We start from the raw sequence: 22,170 nt of genomic DNA on the forward strand, positions 1-22,170 counted from the left end.
GTTTGGAGCATCTCTTACTCTGCATAAGGTAGATAGTTGGTCAGCAACTTCTGCGCTGGGTCAGTCAGTGCTTGAAAGATGGCACTGTGGTACTAGTATCTGAGAGACTCATGTGCATGACTAGCAAAAAAAGCATCACTGAAGCCTTCTTATTGAGGTGAGAAGCTGAAATACATCTAGTGAAATTCAGAATGTGATAAGAAAATGAGACAAAGTTACAGCTAATAGACTGGACAGGTCAAAAGGGGCAGTGAGTTCTTAGTGTTTTGGATGTTTTCTTGTTTGTTTTCTCTTTTTTAAGATTAATTATACTAGATAGATCACAGTCTGTGGGTGTCTCAGTTTAATGTCACATTGGAACTAACACCTCTATATTCTTATACTCCATTGATTACTATGTTGAATGTTTTTCCCTCTTCAAGTACTGTTTCGTAATAGCCAGCATAGCACTGTAATGTAACGGTGAAAAATGTCGTCTCTGTTAAGGCTATATACAACTCTGTGTTCTTTGGAAGCCTTAGTTCTTGACTTCCATTTAGGCTTTATTTTATTCAGGACCTGAATTTAAAGTAGTGTTATTTTAAAAACATCTTCAGTGTATTACCAAGTGTCTTCCTAATCTAGCTCTGTTGTAAGGAAAATTACTTCTTTTTGTAAAGCAGGATAGCTTTGTAAGCAAACAGTAAAGCTACGGAATAGAGCTAAAGGTCATTCTGATATAAAAGTGTTCAGTAACTTGACTGTTGCAGCTGAAGTACAGATGTCCTCCTACCTGCCTATGAGCTTACTGGTGGACGATTAAGAATGTTTTTTAAAAAACACCTTTCAGCAGATTATGTTCGATCATGTGCCACACACAATATCTTTTAATGAAATACTTGTTTTCAAATGAAATTGTATATCTGTTAAAGTGTGTATTAACTAGAAAAATGGATCAATTTCTGTGAAATCATGATTGATCTAGGGATACCTCTAGAAAAAAAATCTTAATACTTGTAGTATTTGTCTTGGGTGTTGTGGCATAGAAAATATTGGATACTTTTCTAAAATGTTTTTAGTGCTGCCTGTTTTTTATCAGATTTGGCAACAAGATCCACAGCAGTGCTAGTATTTTAATATCATTGCAGCTTTAAACCTTCATTTTTACCTTCCTTGGTTATGTTCTAAGGTAATTTGTAATTTGGTTAGGTATGCTGGGATGAAGGTTGGACAAGATGATCTTCAGAGGTCCCTTCCAACCCCTAACATTCTGTGATTCTGTCCTGAAGTCTCATCAGTTTTGAACTAATCATACTGGTTTACAATGCCATAGCTTACTGCAAATAGCCATCAAAAAACTTGTTTTGTTCTAGGTATGTCATAGAATTTGTGACATTGGTATAAATCTTCAAATATAATTCTTTTTATTCTGTGGGGAGTTTGTATACATTGGCTTAATTCAAGCTGTAGACATTTATTCCTAGCACTTGAAAGAGTTACAGGTTTATTTTCTTGGTTTTGTCAGGGGGCATGGGATCAATAATAGCTTTGAGCCAATAGAGGGGTTTGTTAGGTTTTTATGGTTTTGATTTGCCTTTTTTTTTTTTTTACCTGGATGTTGTGCAAGTTATGAAAGGAGTGTAAAGTTTGGCTTTCATGTTGATATTCTTGAAGATCAGCTTGCAGGAGTAGTAAGACAGATATTAGGTCTTCTGTGAAGCGTTGCTGTTGAAGTATATCTGCCTTTCCTGAAATTCTTAAGATTATCTTGATGGAATAGTAATTGTCACTATAATCCTGCTAATGTCAGATTAGAAATCACATGCCCAGATAAATCAAAGTGTTAATTTGGTACAATTTCGCTCTGTTGCTTCCTGCGTGCTCAAAAAATGTTAATAGGATAAATTTCTGCTAGTCAGCATTTCTTTATCAAGTATCATCTTTCTTACCTATTCCTCACTTGAAGGTGGTAAAAACTTCTTATGATTTTCTGAGTAATTCTACTGAAATGCCACTGTATGTACTTTCTAGTAAAAATCGAATTTTAGCTAGATGATCTGATAGCGTACAGATGTGATTTGTTAATCTTGCAATTGCTGAGTAAGTATTGTAACTGAACTTGAAACACTTGGATTAATTTATATTGAAAAAGAGACAATTTTGTTAGTGTTTTTGTAGATTAGTATGGGTTTTGCAACTCAATATAAGTTTCAGATGGACAGCATGGGGTAACAGTTATTTTAGTCTGGGTCTGTGCTTCGTTTCCTGCTGTTAGCACAGTATTGTGAAAATGTGGTTATAGAAGTTTGGTTGCTGTTCCTTCTTCATGAGCGTCCGTGCTTTATACAGGTATTTCAAAACAGACCCCTCTGTTCGTCTGAAAATACTTCCTGTGTTTTGTGAGCTTTTTTGAATAATTGTTCAGGATGAGGTACTTTCTTTTCTCTACTGAAGACCTTACCCTTCGATGTGTATTGGTTTCAATGGCAGGTAATAACAGTGAGGTGTGTCTGTTCACATCCAGATTCCTTCTGTGTTGTTTTGGCCTTGTTAACACTTCATGTAGCAAACCTACTCTTTTACATTGTTTTCTTGAAATACTCAGTTTAAAGGAACAAGGGACAATAGGAGACAGCAGTTTCTACTCTGTTGGAGCGGAATTAAGTTTGTAAATGGTAGAATGTAAACTCTCTTAAATGAAATCTGCCTTTTTTGTTTTTGAAACCCTTTCTCTAGATACAGTAAATGCTTCTTTTGCTTTAAAGAAAGTTTGAAGTCAAGTAAATGTTCTACCTTGCCAATCCTTTTCTAGATTTGGGAGTTGAGGTAAATGAGGCTGAAGATAGCCTTAGGCTGAAGAGAGGCCCAAGTAAGATCAGCTTTTTTGATCTGTCTTTAGAAATGATCTTCTACTATATTAAAAAAAAAATAAAGAGAGAGAAAGAGTCAAAAAGTAGACAAAGTATTGAACTAAGAGCTCCTTCATCTAGGAGGAAGGGATCTGTGATGAGGGAGATGAATTAATGGCTTCTGTACAACTTGACAACTTGAAGTTTTCCAGAGACAAGAGGGAAACTTGCTCTCAGCAGCTCTGTACAGCAGGTCTTGATGTTTTTAGTACCATTAACTGGATGATATCTTATGGTAACGTGGATGTTGCGGGATCTTCACTGATCTTCCCTGTTGTTATTCAGCGAGTCACTAGTACCAGCAACACAGATGCTGCTGATACTGTGACAAACAGTACTTCTATTTCTGGAAGAACACCCAGTCACTTGGAAGCTGCTTTTCTCTAACTGAGACCACTTTCTGTCTAAGTTGTAACAAAATTCGTGACAAGTCTCCCTAAGAGCATGTGTTTGCCAAGATGTGATCAGGGCACAGAGACTTGTGTTGTTTAGTTTGTATCTGTACAGTTTGGGTCTTGGCTTTAATGGTCAGAAGTCCTGGTACAGTTTGGTCTCATGTACAGCTGTTAGTGAGAGATCAAAACACAGCCAACAGTGGGCAGGAGTCTTCAGTCTGATGGAAGATTCCCCTCCTAGAAACAATGGAAAAGATGAGGAAGGAGCTCCTACTTCACCTTTTAAGGAATCCTTACTTTCTCAAATAGAAGATTCACTTTACTCTTCAGGCAACTGTGGAAGGTGGAGATAACATTTTTATTGCCAATCTTGGATGCATTGAAGTGAGGACTGCTGTTCACAGACTTGACATCTCTAAGAACTGGGTGAAGGGGAAGTGATATAAGGACGCTGGCAGGAAAGGCTCAGAAGTAGTTTGACTATTCTTTGAATTCAGTTCAAAAAAAGCTGACAAAACCAACCAACAAAAGTAAACTCAGCCCTTTTCTGTTCCCACCCCCATGTTGATTCCGGCTAAGATCTGCATCACAGATCATTTAGTCCATCTTTCTGTAAGGAAGTGTAAGAAGTTAGCATCACTTCACTTTTGGAAGGTCCAGAAGGTAAGGATTTCATAAGTAGTTAGAGTGCTGAAAGAAGAGGGGAAGAAAAGAAAAGAGTTTAATTATTTATCTTTGATTCAGGAGGGAGAAACATAGTTATGAACAATTTAATATCTCTTGCTATAATGTTTTATTATGTGATACAATGCAGATTCCAGGAAGTATGAACATGTCTTAGGGTAAAAATTGTGCTCTCGTGACAGTGGCAAACTTCTGCTTTGGGGCTACTTGGAATAAATTTGTCTGAAAATAATCATTGGTCTACTGTATCTACTTGTACATTCACAGAATTTTTAAGTATTTTATAATAGAGACTACTGATTCTATGATTCCATTCTATGATATTTTGAATTAGTTCCTAAATGCTGATTTCTGAACTGAGCATGTTTATATCCTTCTTCGCCACTGTTAGTTGTATTGCTGTCAGTAGAAATGGTTAAAATGACTGCCACATGCTTACGTAAGCTGCACTCATTTTTAAATGAAACTATTTATGGTACAGGCTATTTAGTCTGTTCAGAAAATGAAAACTACATGCTTAAGGGGAATGCATCTAGACTTGCTCTTAGACCTTTCTTTTATCTGCTTTCCACTAAGTCTTTTTTTTTAACTGCAATTGGGTTTTTTTTTTGGGGAGGGTGTTTGTTTTGTTTTCCCAGCAGGTGTGTGATATATAGCTTGTAGGGCAAGCTAGTTCTGTATGTAGTAAAATAGTGAATTATATAAATATGTTACATAGTTGTCATTAATCTTAATTTTTATTAAACTATAAGAAATACCAGGCAATCAGGAAGACTGAATGTTTCGGATTATTTCTTCGTGAGTAATAATGATCCCATGTTATGCAGTATGAGCATTTTAGTTGCTTGGTTACCTGATAGTATGTAAAGCATGACAGAATACTACTAGAGGATTATCCAGTAAACAGGTACTCTGAAAAAAATTGCTGGATTGTTTGCAATATTCAGGAAGTATTGTGGTGGTTATTTCAGGAATATATTCTTAAAAAGCAGTAAAATAGTTGTATTTTAGTTGCATTAAATAGTATGTAGCTAGGGTTCCTTTGATGGTTAATTTAATTGCTAGCTATGAAAAAAAAAAGAATGCTTGAACATTATATGAGTTTACTTAAGGTATAAACCTCAAGATTGAATTATAATGTTATTATGCTTATATTTGAGTGCATATAAATTGTATTAGTTTCATGAAGTTAGAGATAGACAAAGATGAATAACTTCTGAATATATTAGGGTAATTTTAAAGCTTTCTGCTGAATAGCTTTTCAGGAGGGATCTGTGAGGATTGCAAACTTCTTTTTAGGTGTTTTAGTTCTTTCATGAGACTTCAAGTAAATCCACATAACTTCTGTGGATCTTATATTAATATATTAATTTTTTCCAAACAAATACAAGTATTTTGCATAGTTTTCCCTGCTGTTTGAGTTATTTTCTCTGTTCTGTGATTCTTCTTGTTTCCTAATCCCTAAAATTAATTCATTACTAATCTGAACTGATAGCTTTTTTTATTTTCCTGTGGTCAAGGCTAAGAACTCTTCCCAGTTCTTCCTCTAAATGAAAAAAAAAAAGGAGACTCAGAAAGACAGATTTTCAGGGAACTTGGGAACAATCAACCCTTCCCCAAGGTTTGGGTTCTTGGCTTGCCTGAATGTAAATTATCTGGATTTCAGAGTGAGACTGATTGTGTTCTGTCATTTAGTCTTGAAAATAAGTCTTCAAGGAATGTAATTTGTGTTTCTTCAGCGTCTAAAACACTAGGTAAAGTATGACAAACCAGATATATTGGTTGCAACCAGAACTATTGGTTGCAGCTATGAAGTGCCTGTGTGTCCCAGAAGGAAATCTGCTAAATGGAATAAAAAAATTATGGCTTGGACTGCTTTGTAATGGAGTAGTCTTAATTTCTGGTGGTTTTTTCTGTCTTATGTAAAGAGAGAGTCTGCTTTTGAAACTTCACTGCTGAGATCTCATCATGATATTTTGATCTAACGACTCATACTTTGCCATCCCTGGCTGCCTACTTTTGTCTCAGTGGATTGTATCTGATTATGGCACAAGGTTTCATGGAGTTTTGAGGTGAATCGGAGCTGATCCGGATCGAGCTAGTGTTTAGAGTTTATAAACTGAAGTTCAGCTTTAATAATATTGTTTGTCTTTTGGTTCCTAAATATTCATGCTACTTCATTGGGAAGATCAAGAGTCATAGAACATTTTCCTCTGGAAGAGTCCTGAAAGATCATCGAGTCCAACCTTTGTCCTAGCCCTATCAACAACACTAAACCGTGTCCCTCAGCACAACATCAACATAACCATCTCTTAAACACCTTCAGGGATGGTGACTCAACCACCTCCCTGGGCAGCCTGTTCCAATGGCTGACAACCCTTTCAGTAAAGAAATTCTTCCTGATATCCAACCCAAACCTTCCCTGCTACAACTTAAGGCCATTTCCCCCTGTCTTATCACTCTCCACTAGGGAGAACAGACCAACCCTCGTCTCTCTACAACCTGCTTTTAGGTAGTTAGAGAGAGCGATAAGGTCTCCCCTCAATCTCCTCTTCCCTAGGCTAAACACCCTCAGATTTCAAAGAAAAGGAGAAGCAAATTCTTTTTTGAGAATTACTATTTCTTTGCTGGTTTAAAGTGATTGTGAAACAGTCAGACAAGATTTCCTATGTCATAATTTTCTCTTGTGGAAACACCCAGAGTTTGTGCTATAGATGGGCTCTTTATGCTGGTAAATGCTTCCCTAGACATCCTGATGATGAGGGAGGGATTCTGCCTAATGCTCGCTTTTTTCAATTTTTAATGTTTTTCAGAGTTCAACAATAGAAAGCCCTCTTCTCTTTTTCTGGGATTTCTGCTGTTTGGGTTTTTTTTTGTTTTGATACCAGATGCTTGAGAAAAAATTGTATTGATTTACTTGTTTGATATTTCTTTTCCCTTATAAGTGCGTATTTCTGTCTCTCTGCATAGAAGGGAAATAGACTGTAGCCCTGCACTCCCTATTAAAAAAAATTGTAAGAAGTGTGGTATTTGGGTGTAGTTACATGGGTAATTTTTACTGCTTTTGGTTTTTTTCCTTCTGTTAATTGCTTTTTACTTCCGATGTGTAAGAATTTATTTTCTTCTCTTTTCTGGAAATAGCATTCAGTAGCACCTTGGCCAGAAATTCTACTATTGTAGAATTTGCTATTAAGTCTTTCTACTGACTCCCAGAGTAGCCTAGGTTATGTCTGTGTTATTATAGACTCTTCTCCAATGGGACATACTAGTAGTTTAAAAATTAACTTAAAATGCAAAATCCATTCGAAAGTTTAGTTTTATTTAGGTAAAACATTCGTATGAAGAATTTTGTAAATTGGGAACATGTGCTTTTGAACTTTAGTAATGAGATTTCCTTTAATTCTTTGGCTCTTTTTTGAAAGTAATCATTAGAATTTTTAAAGTTGCTTTTTTAATTAATTATTAAAAATTCTCACTCTGTGTATAATTTAAGTATGCTTATTATGGTCTTTCATGATAGTGTTCAATTATTGACAAGTTTGGTGTACATGACGCAAATAAGTAGGTAGTACTACCGTGTTTGAACTTGTAGCTTAAATCTATGGCAGTTTTTCTTTACATGCAGTTTCTGCTTATTCAGGAGTCAGTTCAGTTGAATTGAGCATGTACAACTACATAAATTATGTCTTTATTCTTGCACATATTTGGAAATTTGTTTATCATAAAGGCAGTGTCATTAGAAGAGTATTTTGTTTATGTCCAGTTAATTTACTTTTCAAATATGTAGAAACATGCTCTTCTGATCAGTGAATGGTTGGGTGTACATACCTGACAAATTATGAAAGTAATAGAGATCCTGTATTTGAGCAGGTATGTACAGAGAATTAAAAGTACATTTTCTTTTACAGGTGTTCAAATTTGTGTGAAATTTATTTTTAACGAACATGTAAATTAGACAAAATATGTAATAAGATAATTAAGAGTAGCTCCATAGGTTAAATTGTTTACACAGTAATAGAAAATTAGTGGGCCTGGAGAATCCAAGGTCTTGTGTATACCCTGAATGTAGCCTAGTAATCCTTCTTGGCAGAAAAGCTTGCCAAAATGCTACACTATTATGTAAATCTGGTAACTGGGGATTCTTTTGATTGTGGTTCTTCAGTAAATATTGGTTTTAAAAAGTTGTCGCTCTTTTATTAGCTGAGAAAAAAACCCAACAAAGCAGTACTGGTTTCACAGACTCTGTTTGGCTGGAAGAGACTGTCTAGTCCAACCATTAAGCTCGCACTGCCAGGTCACCACTAAACCATGTCCCCAAGCACCAGATCAGCACCTTCTTTAAATACCTCCAGGGATGGTGAATCCACCACTGCCCTGGTCAGCCTGTTCCCATGCCAAGTGACCCTTTTGGTGAAGAAATTCTTCCTAATATCCAGCCTAAACCTTTCCTGGCACAACTTGCAGCTGTTTCCTCTAGTCCTGTTGTTTGTTACTATAGGGTGTAAAAGCTGACATCCTTCTCTCTCCAGCTCCATTTCAGGTGGTTGTAGAGGGCAAGGAGGCCTCCCCTCAGCCTCCTTTTCTCCAGGCTAAACAACCCCAGTTCCTTCAGCTGCTTCCCATAGGACTTGGCTTTACTATAATGGAAAGCTGGTCATGTAAAATAGTTGTTAAGGTAAGAATCAATGACTTTTGTATTGTAAGGGTTTTAAAAAAGAAAAATAATATTTGTTTTTAAATCTAATGGTGAATGAAAGGAACAGGCATCTTAGGGAGGTGTCTAAATACTTAACTGCATATTGTCCAGCAATTGAAAAGAAGAGGGAATCTGCATGTGTAGCCTAACTTAACAGATTTGTTACAGTGTTGCTCTGCTCATCTGGCCATTCAGGTATTAAAAACCACGTTTTAAATACACAGTCCTGTTTAATGGAGTTATTCTTAAAATATGTTTATTTGTAGTATTTTGAAGTATGTTTATATCTAATTTTCAGATAGGTTTGAATTCTGTTTCAAAATAAAGTAATAGTCTAGAACTGTAGCATTACTTTCCATCCTGTAGGGGAAGAATGACTCAGAGAACAAAATAGATACCCTTTTGAACGAGGCTTGTGCCTCGATCAAAAATCTCCAGCTCCTTCCCTCTTTTCGCTCTCTTCTAAAAGCAGAGAAAACCCGAAGCGTACGCTTGAATCCAGGTTGTGCAAATGCTTAGAGCTGTGATTTGTGTCTGCTTAGTGGTTGTGAGACTGCTGCAGTAGTCCGTGGGCTGTTGGTTAAGCAGAAGGTGTAACTACTCACACTATGATTTCAGAATCGAGGCATCATATTACAAGGTTATTGTAACGTATTCTTGCTTTCAGCTGCTTTTTATGTTCTGAAATGTGCAAGTCTGTCACTTTGTGCTGCTTATGTCTGGGGCAGAGTATCAGTTATTGGCTTCAGGGGAGTACTCTGGTAACAGTGTGTTTGGCTGGCCAGGGAAGTGACTGCAAATTATTTTAAACTTTAAATTTTTCTCCTGTCTAACCCCATGTTGTATGCAAGACTGTATTTGATTTCTGGGAGCATACATGACCTTGATTTTTTTTGTCTGTGTTTTCAGCAAATGATGTCTCAGAAAGACTCCAGGGAGACAGACCAGGAGGTCTGTGTTCCAGATGGAAGTTCTGTGTCTAAATGAAGAGTTGGTCATGCTCTGTGTTGTAACTCTACAAAACACATGGATGCTGCCTCTTCTTTACTGTTAAAGAAATTGGAAGACTGGTTAAAGAACTGACTCAATACCCCATTTTCTCCTTAGCTGCAGTGTCTAAGCAAAGAAATCGCTGTCCTTTATCAGGCCAAAGACAGACTCTTACTTCCTTGTAGTTTGCATCTGCAAACTACTCAAGACTATTGAATGGGTGTCTGTTGGACTCTTCTTGTGAAGGCTAATAGCATGGAGCACAGCACAAGTGCTAGGGCAGTTTTAGTATGGTGTAAAGAATGCTTCAAGGAGTTCTTTTGCTAATCCTTTACCATGTTTTCCACAGGACCCAATATATCCCATAAGACAGAGAGGTCTGTTAAACAGGGACAGCATTTTGGGGAGGATGCACCTACCTTGAGCTGCCGGACAGCATCTTGTTTTAGAGAAGGGAAATAATCCAAACCTCTTTAAGAGTAGAATGAGTTAGTAACTATTTTGAGTTCAAGCTGTCTTTGATCCCTATTTTTTTCTTCTAAAGCAGGATTATGAGGATAGCTTCCTAAAGGGGAAATGAAATCAGTGCAGTTTATTCTACAAACCGTAATGGGGTGCAGTAAGGTAGATCAGCGTGGAAATGATCTGACTTTACAGAGATGCTGATTACTTTTAGTACTCGACATGGATGTTTAATTTGTATTTGGAAGAATATTTGTTGCACAGAATAAAAATAAAGTATTTTAAAAGCTGAAATTGTGAATATAGACTTCTGGGTGAAATGCTTTAAAAAGCCCAAAGCTTCAGGAAGTGTGCTTCTTTCATTTTGTATCATACTGAGATTTATACTTTTTTATCTGTAGCTGTGCCTAATGAAAGTAATATTTGTTCATAACTTCACCATCAGATAGCAATGCAATGTCAACTGTGGAAAGACTGGCTAGCAGTAAAGGACCTCTTTAATTTTTTTACACGGTAAGCCTGATTTTATAGAACCACAGAGTTGTTGTGACATGTTTCTGCTATAGTTTGTCATGGCAGGCTCTGTGAAAGAGGACTCTAGCACCATTGTCACAAAACTGGTCTTTATATTCAGCTCTACGTAAAAAGTCATGCATGGTTCAGCCAGGCATTGCGTTAATCTCATCATTTGCATCTGAATTTTTCTTGCCTGGTACCCGCTCAACAGAAATAAACAAATGTTAGGACTGATGACCTGAATACTGACAGCCTGCCTTTGCAGACAATGTCATTGAGTAACAAAGGTGTCAGAACTGCAAATACAGTTTTTCTTAACCTGTCAAAGTAATGACTGAAAGCCTCTGAGAGAGAGGTAAAGTGTAGTCTTTAGAATCAATTTGTGCTGTTATATAGCTAGGAATGACCTCTGGGTGACTGTAATTCTTAAAGCTTCTAATTTAATGTTAAATTGTTAGAAAAATCAGTTTCCAGTCCTGTCCTCTCCCCAGAGCACACAGAAGAACATGAAAGTTATCTGGCAACATGCAGCAGAAATTAGTATAATTTGTGGCAAAGTTCAGTGTTGGTGGCTACCCTTTTACTGCTGCTATCTGTAGTTTCTCAGCCTGCCCATTCTGGTGTTAAAACACCTGATTTGGTGCCAGGCTTTCTGTATGGAAGAGGACACTCTTAAAGCTTTTTTCAAGTAAAGCTGTTGGATACTGTTCAAGGTCTTTGAAGCTGTACAAGAATTTTGGCAGCAATGTGTCAGTGCATCTTAGGATGAACAATTGTATTCAGGTTCTGGTCTTTCCATTATCTGTTTTGGCTTGTCCTGTTTCTGGCCTAAGATATGGAAAAAGCAGGATTGAAATATCTAGACTTCCTCATGGGCATTTGCCATTGGATCAATTCCATAGACCAGGCAGCTTTATCTGGGTGTCAATTGTTTAAACATTGCCTTATGCTACCAAGGTTTCTCACTTCAAGTTATGACATAAACCTTGCTTATAGAGAGAAGAAAACTCACAGCTTTGCTTTCACTGGACTTTTTTTTTCGTATTGTATGTATTCTTCGTAGAGAATGATGAAGCCAGTAAGTGTCTGCATTGAGTGTTATTTAAGATGCATCTCCCCAGAAAGTCAGTCTGGGGATAAGTTAAGAGAGATTTTTTTTCATCTTAAAATAATATTAATAGAAGATGAATGTGGCCTTAAAAGGAAGCAAAGCATACTGCAGAAACAGAAGTCTAATTTTAAGGCACTCTTCTTTCTCTGCCCCCAAAAACAAAAGGGTGGAGAAGGCAGGGGGAGGGGGGGGAGAGAGGAAAAGCTCAATCTAGGGCTTATATGACATCTCTATATGTGTGTGTGTGTGTGTATTTACATACGCATGTGTATGTGTATATATATATTGGCAAGTGCTGTTTTTATTTTAAGGTGTTCTGGTTTGCTGGAAAATTAGGTACAAGAGTTTCTCAGCTATGACACACACTCAAGCATCTATAGAGGTACATGTATGGTTATGGATAGCTTACATGGAATGAACATGTATAGATAAAAGCAATTTTAGAATCATAGTATCATTAAGGTTGGAAAAGACCTCTAATACCAAGTCCAACTGTCAGCCCAATACTACCGTGACAACAAACCATGTCCTAAGTGCCACGTCTACGTGTGTTTTGAACACCTCCAGGAATGGCAACTCCACCACTTCTCTGGGCAGCCTGTGCCAGTGCCTCACCAATGCTACGTGTAACCTCTTAATATGACCTCTTTCTGTGATACCCTTATGGGTAGGTATTAATGCAAAGACTTGTCAGAAGGTATCACAAAGTAGGCAAGGTTCATTTTGCACTTCCTTATCTTAAAAACGTTTCCTGGAATGATAGAAAAAACAGGCATGCTATATAACTCGTCCACTATATTTTGTAGCAGTTAATCATATCAAAGAAATTTATGCAGTCGAGCTACCAAAGCTTATTTCAAAACTTCAAAAGTTGGTGTTTTCTGGTGTGTAGGGAGTATGTGGTTCATAGTTCTCTGTACTGTTGACAATATTTTGCGTTTCTCTGTATTGATTCCTGTATGTGCTCTCTTCTGATTTTGGTTCCTGTTTGTATGCACCTGTCCACTTCCCTTGTCTCTTTCCCCCTGCACAGAGTCACATCTTCCATCAGTATGTGTTTGCTGGAATCCTGAAACGAGATTTTCTCATCCACTCACTAAACTCCACTTCTTCCTGATCTAGGGTTTTTCTTACAGTTTAAGGTGGCCAAGGTGGGAAGAGGCTTGTCTTAGTCAGGTCAGAAACAGTGTGGCATGGGTGTTCTTACTTCCTAGTGCCATTTTGTTTTCTTTTCATAGCTGGTCATCTTCAGTTTGAGAGTTGTAGTGTAAATAGTAGGCAGGCAGTCTTTGCAATGGGTGTTGCTTTTTGCGGTGCTGTCAGATACCTGAGCTGCTAATAAACCTGCACAGGAAGTAATGCTGGTTAGTATCTCCTTTTATCTCTTCTGGAAGAGGAATACTTCTTTACAGGTGTAAATACGCTTTGCAGCCATTGTCTTCTGTATGCAGAAAAATCTGGAAGTTTAAAACAGAGTGTTACAGAAATTGTGTCTGATCCTGTAACACACTTCTATTTATCAACTTATTAACAAAGTAGAAGACTTTGATTCAGTCAGTGTATTCAGTACAGAGTATTTTCAAGGATTGTTACACAGATTCTCATGAGAGAATTAACAGAGAAACCATACTATTCTGGTTATTTTTAACTGTTTTTTACACTATTACTGTTAGCCATCAGAAAAGTCTGTCAGATATTTCGGAAGCAGGAAACCTGATGTTTAAACAATTCATATAGAACTTTTTTCTCAAATGGCTTAACTTGAACTATTTCAGTTTTCTTTGGTGGCATAAACAATTTTTTTTTCGAAGTTTATGTTGTAAAAAAATCACTCATTATGTCGCGGATTCATAGCATAGTTGACTGAAAGGAGTGAATTTAATTTTGTAGTTCTTGCACAGCTTCAGCTGACTGAGAGGATCACCAAGCTTTTACTTCATTGTGAAATTGTTGAGCGACCGAAGTAAATCAAATAACTGGTTAAAAATTCAATTGGTATAGCCCCGAATGTAGCTTGCCTTTTGTGGAAGTATCAGCAGGCTCAGATGACTAATGTAATTATGTTGCTTTTACTCTGCAAACGGACAATAGTCTCTTTCACATTTATTGATAGCAATTCACATATTAAGAGAAAACATTTTTAATAGGGAGAAACACGAAGTGTAAAAGGGACAAGTGAGGGAGACATTTAGGCTAATTATGTGAATAGCCTTTTGAATGTTGATTTACAGTTGATTTATGAGTGTAGTTAACTCTGAAATTTTTACAGATTTGATGTGGGTAAACCAAATGACAATTTGGTTCTAATTTTTTAGAAATCATGACTTTTTTCCAGACTTCTTGAAACCTCTGGCTTTAATGAATACTTACTGCTCTGAACTCCTACAAAAGCAATTATAATGTTTGATTCTTGTGGAATTCTTTTGTGGAAGGACTTAATGTGTTTTGATCAATGTAAATATATCATGCAATGAAATATGTTCTGAATTCCTTGCAAGGAAATTCAAAGTGTAGCAGTGAACGTGTGATGTAGGAGCTAAAGCCCTGTTGAGCTGGTTGAGATTCAGACTAATGACCTGCAGTGTTAACTGTCTGTAGCAATACTCAGAGATACTCCTTCTCTGAGAAATGTTAATCTTGCACTTCCAAAAAGGGAACTTGCTAACTCACTTACTGGAACAATTTGTGTATTAAACAATAGTCCAGTATTTTTTTGCAGTTTGTTGGCTCACTTTCCCTCAGCTTCTAGTAACTCTTAAACCTGGAAATATGAATAGCAGACTGTACTTTTCAAAAGAAATAATGCTAAATTTTTGATCCATGGATTTGCAGTAGTGTTTTTCCCAAGGTTTGTAGTATGGTCCTCGTGGCTTTTGATACTAACATGATACTTGTGATAATTTAGGGATTGTCTGTGAGGCATGCAAAATCACCTGTGTTTACAGTTTTTACTTGTACCTAGTATTTTGCAGAACTCTTCTGACAATGAGTACTTGTTACATAGTAGCATCATTCCTGAACTTTCTCACCGACTTGAAAACTTACCTCTCTTGTAACTTTTGTATGCAGCAGGAGCTGCTTACCGTTGCTCATTGGAGCGAGAGATTCCTAGTGAAGTGTTCACTAGTCTCTGCAGCCTTTCAACAGTGAAAAGAGGCTCATAAGAAAGTCAGAGGGAGCCTTTTTACCAAGGCCAGTATTGATAGGGATGAGAAGCAATGGTTTCAAGCTGAAAGATGGTAAATATAGATTGGACATAAGGAAGAAACTTCTTGTGTTGAGACAGTGGAACGGGCTGCTCGGAGAAGGGGATGCCCCCTCCCTGGCAGTGTCCAAGGCCAGGCTGGATGGGGCTTTGAGCAACCTGGTCTAGTGGGAGGTGTCCCTGCCCATGGCAGGGGGGTTGGAGCTAAATGATCTTTAAGGTCTCTTCCAACCCAACTTATTCTGTGATCTACTTGGTAAAGGAATTACTGACCAAGAACTTTGTAGCTACTTGCTAAAATAAGCATCATTGTTCCAGTTAAGTAGTCTTCTCATTATCATTCAGTTTCTTAATATCTCCTGGTGTAATGTATCTTGTAGCTATTAAAAGTAAATTCTACTCTGTGGAGGTTTGACTTGTGTATAGGATAGAGATGATTTTCACTCCTGGTTTGTGGCTTTTTTGTTTTGTTTTTGTTTTGCTCCCAAAACAGTGGAATAAATAAGGTCTCTTACTGTCAAATATTAGTTCTTCATTAAAGGACAGAAATTTAATCATGACCAAGGCCACAGAGAGTGTGACTCATTTTAAAAATGTTAGATCTTTGTAGAGCGGTACTTGTAACTCCTTCTCTGGCTGACAACTTGGTGTCTTGGTGTTATTTTTTTTTTTAGTTTGTGTAGATATTAAACTGTTTGTATTGTTCCTGTGACTTTTTTTTTTAATATCTTCTCTCACAGGTGGAAGAGGAAAACCAGTAAATTGACAACACTAGTTTGTTTAGATGTTGATGGTTCACAAGGATGATTAATGGAAAGGATAAAAGCAAAGTAAATGCCAAAACACACAAAGCAATGCAAAATGTATATCTAAGAGGGAATAGTGATTGATTATGGTTTTTTAAGTTTTAGTAACAACCTGTACCAGTAACATGCTTGACTACTGAAAGCTTACTCTGCTTGAGTCATATTTCTAGATAGTGTCTCTGTTGTGCCAAAAATGGATTTCTTCCATCCAGGTTCCTCTTACTTTGGAATTCCATATTGCTTTTTTATTTCTCATTTATAGAATCTGTGGAAATATTTTCACACATGGATAAAACTGATCATTGCTTAAGTTTAAATTAATGAGGGGGAAAAAAAAAAGAGAAGGAATATCTTCCCAGATCATCAATGTGAGATAATATTCTCATCATGGTGGCTTTAATGAATTACATTCCATTTCAGTACTGCAAGCTGTTCTAGGCCATCAGACAACACATCTCTGTAACTACTATATAGATCGGTAAATTCCATATGGCTAAATAGACAAGCATAGCTTGTGACCTTTATTACTTCTATTTTGCTGTATACGTCATCTTTTACTGTGTTTCACATTGCCTTCCTACAATCCCGGAACTTAAAGAATATTTTGATCTTCTTTTATACACAGGAACAAATGTTTGTCATAAGACAGTTTACCAAAACATGAAGTTGTGGTTTTACTCATTCAGAGCAGTGATGACAGTATGCTGAGCACAACTTTAAATATTGACTGCTTTTCTTTTGCTTTGTTGAACTTAATATGTCTATATGAGCTGATAAAACATCTTTAAATTATATTATACTTGTCTTTCCTGCTCTGTGAAACAATACAGTTACAAAGCTGTGGGATGTGTCGCTTCTGTAACAAACAGTCATTGTAATTTGTGAAGTGAGAGAGTTGTTCTTAGCTATATGTAATCTTAAAAATTGTTTTAGCTGAACTACTGCAGGGGAGGCTAATCCTTTTTTTGGTCTTACATCATGTTTAAACACTGATTGTGTGACTGAAGAGGATTGTGAAGGAAAGTTACTCTCTAAACACTATTCAACAGTTAGTTCCTCATATTTCTGAGATTTTAAGATCTACCAGCTAGCAAATCTTCATAAAGAAATCTTTGTAAAGGTGTCACATTGCTAGTATTTGCCTGCCTTTGCTGCAAGAGCAATCCAAAGTCTTTTGGCATTTTTGGGATGAGTTTGTTTTTTTTTAATTTGAATGCTTAAATAAATGGAAACCTAGTGTATAAAATTGCTCCTTTAAGTATTAAAGTTTACTTGTAGTGCAGGAACCTTTGAATTTAAGACAACAGTGGATGCAGAGGCTACTCAAGGATTAGAGATGAGATTATGTGATTGCATCTGCAGCCAGGTCACATGCCAGGCGTGTTTACGAGGCTATAATTGGGTGCAGATGCCTGTTAAGTAGTAGGTATGTGTGGGATGGGATGTTAAAAAACATGGTTTTACTTAGTTAATCCTTCGTGTGAAGGAGCTCAGTTTAAATCATCATCTTCAAATTTCATGGACTTATACAAGCTTATTTACAGAAATGTTGCTTATTTGACAGCTTTTCACCTGTGTGTTTGCAGTCATTGTAGGAAGTGCCACACTAATTATACACCTTAACTTCTGCTTGAGTGTATTGAAATACAAAAGTGGATTTGAGATTTGATTATGTGGACTTTCACCAAAATTGTATTTATTTGTTAAAACCACAATGTTTAGGTAAAAACCAAAAGATATAATACCTCATCTAATAAAGTGCTTTCTAAATCTGTCAACTGAGCTAATTTCCCTTCTTGTCTTCTCATGTTTTACTACTGGCATGCAGCGTATGGAGAATATTCTAGCCTTTGGAAGCATGTAACTAATGCATCAACAGAGATACAGAAGGTATAATCGTATCAGTGATAAAGAGCTTGGTGGCCTGCAATCAGTTGGTCTGTCGTGGTTTTCATTAAAAAAATTTTTCTAGAAAACAGTATGGCAGGGACGGTGGGGAAGTGATGTGGAGGTCTAAGAACAGTTTCTGTTCTCAGCTCTTGCTGGCCTTCTGAGCCCAGCTGACAGTCAGCTTTCTTGCAGTGCCACAGCTGTGTTCTTCAAACTACAGTGTTGACAGCACTTCACAAAATCCCCATCCTGATTTAGTGCTGTCCATACAAGAATAGCTTTGGTTCTTTTGTTCTAAGTCTGCTGCAGGTGAAGGTGCATTTTTGTTATAGCTTTAACCGATAGGTTGGCTTACCTGTGGCTTAAGGAGGGAGGTGTTGTTCCTGGTCCTGTATCCCTTTCTGCTTTTTACTGTTTCCTTTTTCTTCCTTTACACAATGGTATGATATTCAGCAGGCTATGCATTGTGTGGGGTAAGCTTGTTCAACCAGTAAAAGTGATTATTTTTTTTTATTTACTGAAATTGTTTTAGCAAGCTGAGTTAGTTCAGCTGGAGTGGGAAGAAAGTTTGAGAAAGCTATTCATTCAGTTGTGTGTGAGTTGTAAAGGGCCACAACTGATCTCACTGATTTTTCATGCTGCATCATATGCAGTAAATCCTGGCATCCTTGGAGGACTGTAGCCAGCTCTCTAGATGACTCTGATCACAGTGGAAGTTTTTCCACATCTATTCTAGAAGCTAAATTGACATCTACCCCCTTAGCAGCCCTGACTTACAGGGTAGCTTCATTCAAGAAGCTCTAACAAATGTGCAATTCACTGAATGGTTTTTGGTTTATAAGTGTGTATGTAAATAAAAACTTTGAAATCCTTTCCCAGTAAGACAGTTTCTAGGGACTTAACTTGTCCAAGTTATTATTTTTAAATAAAAAAATATGCTTTGAATTAGTTGCTGAATTTGAATGCTGAAGCTGGAATCAGTATACAGTTTGCTGTGTGCTGTAGTAATATTACTTTGTAGAGCAAGTCTAGTAAGGCTAGGGGTTTTTTTTGTGGTTCAAGCAGGAATAACAGGAATGGTCTATGTTCTAAAAGGCTTTTGAGGCTGGAGTATGTTTTTTGTTGTTGTTTTTCTTTTTTCCAAAAAATGGAATAACGTATTCTGGAGCAAAAGATTTAAAATGTTGACTCAAGATTCAAAGCTCATGCTGTGCAGCCCCTTAGTCTAGCATGGCTTTGAAAACAAAGTAGCATGTTTTAGTAAAATTGTTCCAAATATGTGTTAAGCTTTTATTATTGTTCTTCCATTTGAAAAATATCATACTTTGCTTTTGACTGATTATTTTTTGTTTACCCTGCAATTTTTGCTGAAAGTAAGATTCTATACTGATTTAGGGTAATGAAACTGAATTTTAGAATTTTGTACTATTTTCTGCTTCCTCACTCTTCACACTTCTATTCAATACCAGAAAAATGTGGAAAGTGCTCTTCAGGGAGGATATTCAGCCCGTTACTGCTTTTCTGTTTGGCTCAGAACAGGAATAAAGTTCTGAGTAGCACTGATACCTGTGTTACTCAAAAGCTTTATGCCTAAAGGCTAGTAGTAAATATATATAAGGAATGAGTTGCTGGTATTAACCATGATGTTTAAACAGATAACAATTAGGAATTACTGTCATGAATTAGGATCGTGTAACTGTTTACTGGATTTGCTACTTTATAGTTACTGCAAATGAGTTTAAATCTCTCTAAAGTCAAGTCACTTTTACTTTCTTGGAGGTGTTATGTATGTTCATTTTTTTTCATCTTACTGATTTATGTTAATTTGTTTTCTTTCCGTTCTGAAGATTCTGTAATTAAGAAGTTGATACCATTTTACTGTTTTGTCCACCTAAATTTCATGGCATCTTTATACTCCAGTTCCTACAAGGTTTAGACAGACTAGAGCATGCAACTTTGCCCACTTTCCCTGAATCCTTTTCTATCTCTTGGCTAAAAGCCTGTCAGTCCAGTGCAAGTGTTTGAAGGAATTGCACTATGAGTGCCTAAGTGGAGAAAAAAAAATAAATAAAAAAAATTCCACTGCATTTATGGATCTGATGGCCAAAATTTATCTCAAATACTTTGATTAAACAGAGATGAACAAGGAGAAAAAAAATAGATTAATTTACAAATATTGGGTTGAGTTCATGTGGATGCCATTCTGTAAATTCACCTTTTATCTGTAAGTATCAGCATACATTTGCTTAGAAGTTTGAACAGTGGAATTTAGGAATTACATTTGTGTAGTATTCAGAGGGAAAAATGAGATTCTTTGCCTGACTGTACTTAAATCTATCTGTGTTTCCTCATGCTTGTAATTTAAAGATTTAAAAAAATCTTCTAAGATGGAAGAATTTATATAAAACGTGTAGAAGCAGGATGCCTTTGAGGTGTTGCCTTTATGAACGGATTCATTTATTATTGTGTTTTCTCTTGCTGATGTTTCCCTCTTACCCTTCAAGGCTCAACCATTACTGTGAAATTCTCAATAATTAACTTTAAATTATTGAGGCCTGAGAAACTGTCTTTCAGGTAACCCATTTTCTGGAAAGTCACTGAGGAATTTTTTGAATTGCTGCATACATTGTAATGTGTGAGCACACACCAGTACATAATTTATAAGCTTCCAGATAGTATGTGTTGACCTGATTTATTTTTCAGTTGGATCTCATTACTGATGATTTGTGTGACTTCATTTTAGGTGATGTAGTGCTTCAAAAATGACAGAAGTGGATTTCCTTCTGTATATATTTCGATGTATGTGTTGGGAGTACCAAGACTATAGTCATTCTGCATTTTTTTTACTCATTCTTTGAGAAAAGAGGAGTTGATGGAACTGGTGACTGCTTTATTAATTTGCAAGCTAGACAAATGGCTTAAGGATAGAAGATTGTATTTAACACGCTGTTTTTCTGTATATGTAATTTGAGCATGTAAAAGGTGTGAAAAACTGATTAGCGTGTTTGTTTAGGACTTTAGTCATGCTTTGCGTAATCCCCAAGATTCGCTAATGGCTCCCGAGGTCACCTCTGTGTGCTAACGCAGCGGGACCGATTCTGCAACAATACCCTTTGGTTTTGCCATTAGAACTGCTGTGTATGTAGCAATGTCCATTTATTCCACCCTTGTAAAATGCTTTTCAACTAGAGTATGGGGTATCCTCAACTCATTTTTGAACATTAGATAAGGCGACTGACTTGTTGTGCCCTTGGGTTGTTTTTTTGATAGGTTCTGCTCTTCCAGTAATTATAAGGCTGGTAGCCTAGTGCACCTCGGCACGCCCCTACACCTGTGAGTGCTATGAAGAGAAGAAGTCTCGGGGGATTGCTTTCCTGGCCTCTTCTGGCTCAGCAAGAGTTGTTGTCTAAGCATCTTAGCTGTGCAGTTTGTGCTGTAAGCTCTTGGCTCTCTGAATGACTTGCTTCTCCACCCGCTGGGGGCTGTGGAGCAACATGAGCAGCAAGTATTGCCTTCCAGCCGGTTTGTGCCTGCTTAGAGTGGAAAATGTGCAGTCTGTTACAGGCAGGGCAAGAGGCAGGACAAAATGCTTGGGCTCCTTGATGTGGCAGTAGTGAGCTTTGTGATCTTGGCTGAAAAAATAATAAATTTCCACAGTAGCGTAGCCAGGGAGTCCAAGGAGTTCTGAGTGATTGTGTGTGCGTGCTTCTCAAGGCAATTATTTCAGGTTTCTTGTAGACTTTTCAAAGTTATCTGTGTAACTGTAAAGGCTAGAAGCTTCAACTCTTCAAAATGAGAATGGAAATTTTTTTATGCGTTATCTATATGTAGAAGAGAACTCTTGATAAAATTCATAGTTGGCCAATAACTGCCAATTAATTTGAGTGTTGCACCTCTACTCACCACACGTATTCAGGAAGTGTTAGAAAAACATCAGATAAATTATTAATTTAGATTATTATCAAAGCATTGTAGAAAAACATTGCATGTATTGATGGATCTCTAGCCTGCTCACCTGTGTTACATTTTAATTTGCATTTGAAGAGAGAAATGATGCGAAGGCTTTTGGTCATGCGTTATTACCTTAAAATTATTATCTTCTGGTTTAGGTTTTCAGATATTGTCATTGTTACTCCACAGGGGTTTGAACTGCAATTTATTCTGGTAGGGTACCTCTCCATTACTGCATTTCTTGCCTTGCATCCTGGGAAAAGGAGAGTTGTCTAGAGACACACAGAGCTTGATTGCTGTCAGGGTTTTTTTGAGAATTCTTGTGGTGGTCTGCCTTCAGAGTATAATGTTTGTCATTTATAAAACTTCTTTTTTGTAAAAGTTCACCTGCCGTGAGTGTAGATAGCTCTTGTAGTCAGTGAAAACTCTTGAAATAAGAGGTATACAGAATCACTGCTATGGACAGAACTACAAAGTGATTATACAATGTAAGGTTTTTTTATTTCTTAAAACACAGCAGGATGATTCGCATATCACACTGTTCTTTAAACTTGTCTCTTTTTATCTTGAGAAAGA

Source organism: Apaloderma vittatum, unplaced genomic scaffold, assembly GCF_000703405.1.
Source record: "Apaloderma vittatum isolate BGI_N311 unplaced genomic scaffold, ASM70340v1 scaffold3244, whole genome shotgun sequence".
NCBI classification, from domain to species: domain Eukaryota; kingdom Metazoa; phylum Chordata; class Aves; order Trogoniformes; family Trogonidae; genus Apaloderma; species Apaloderma vittatum.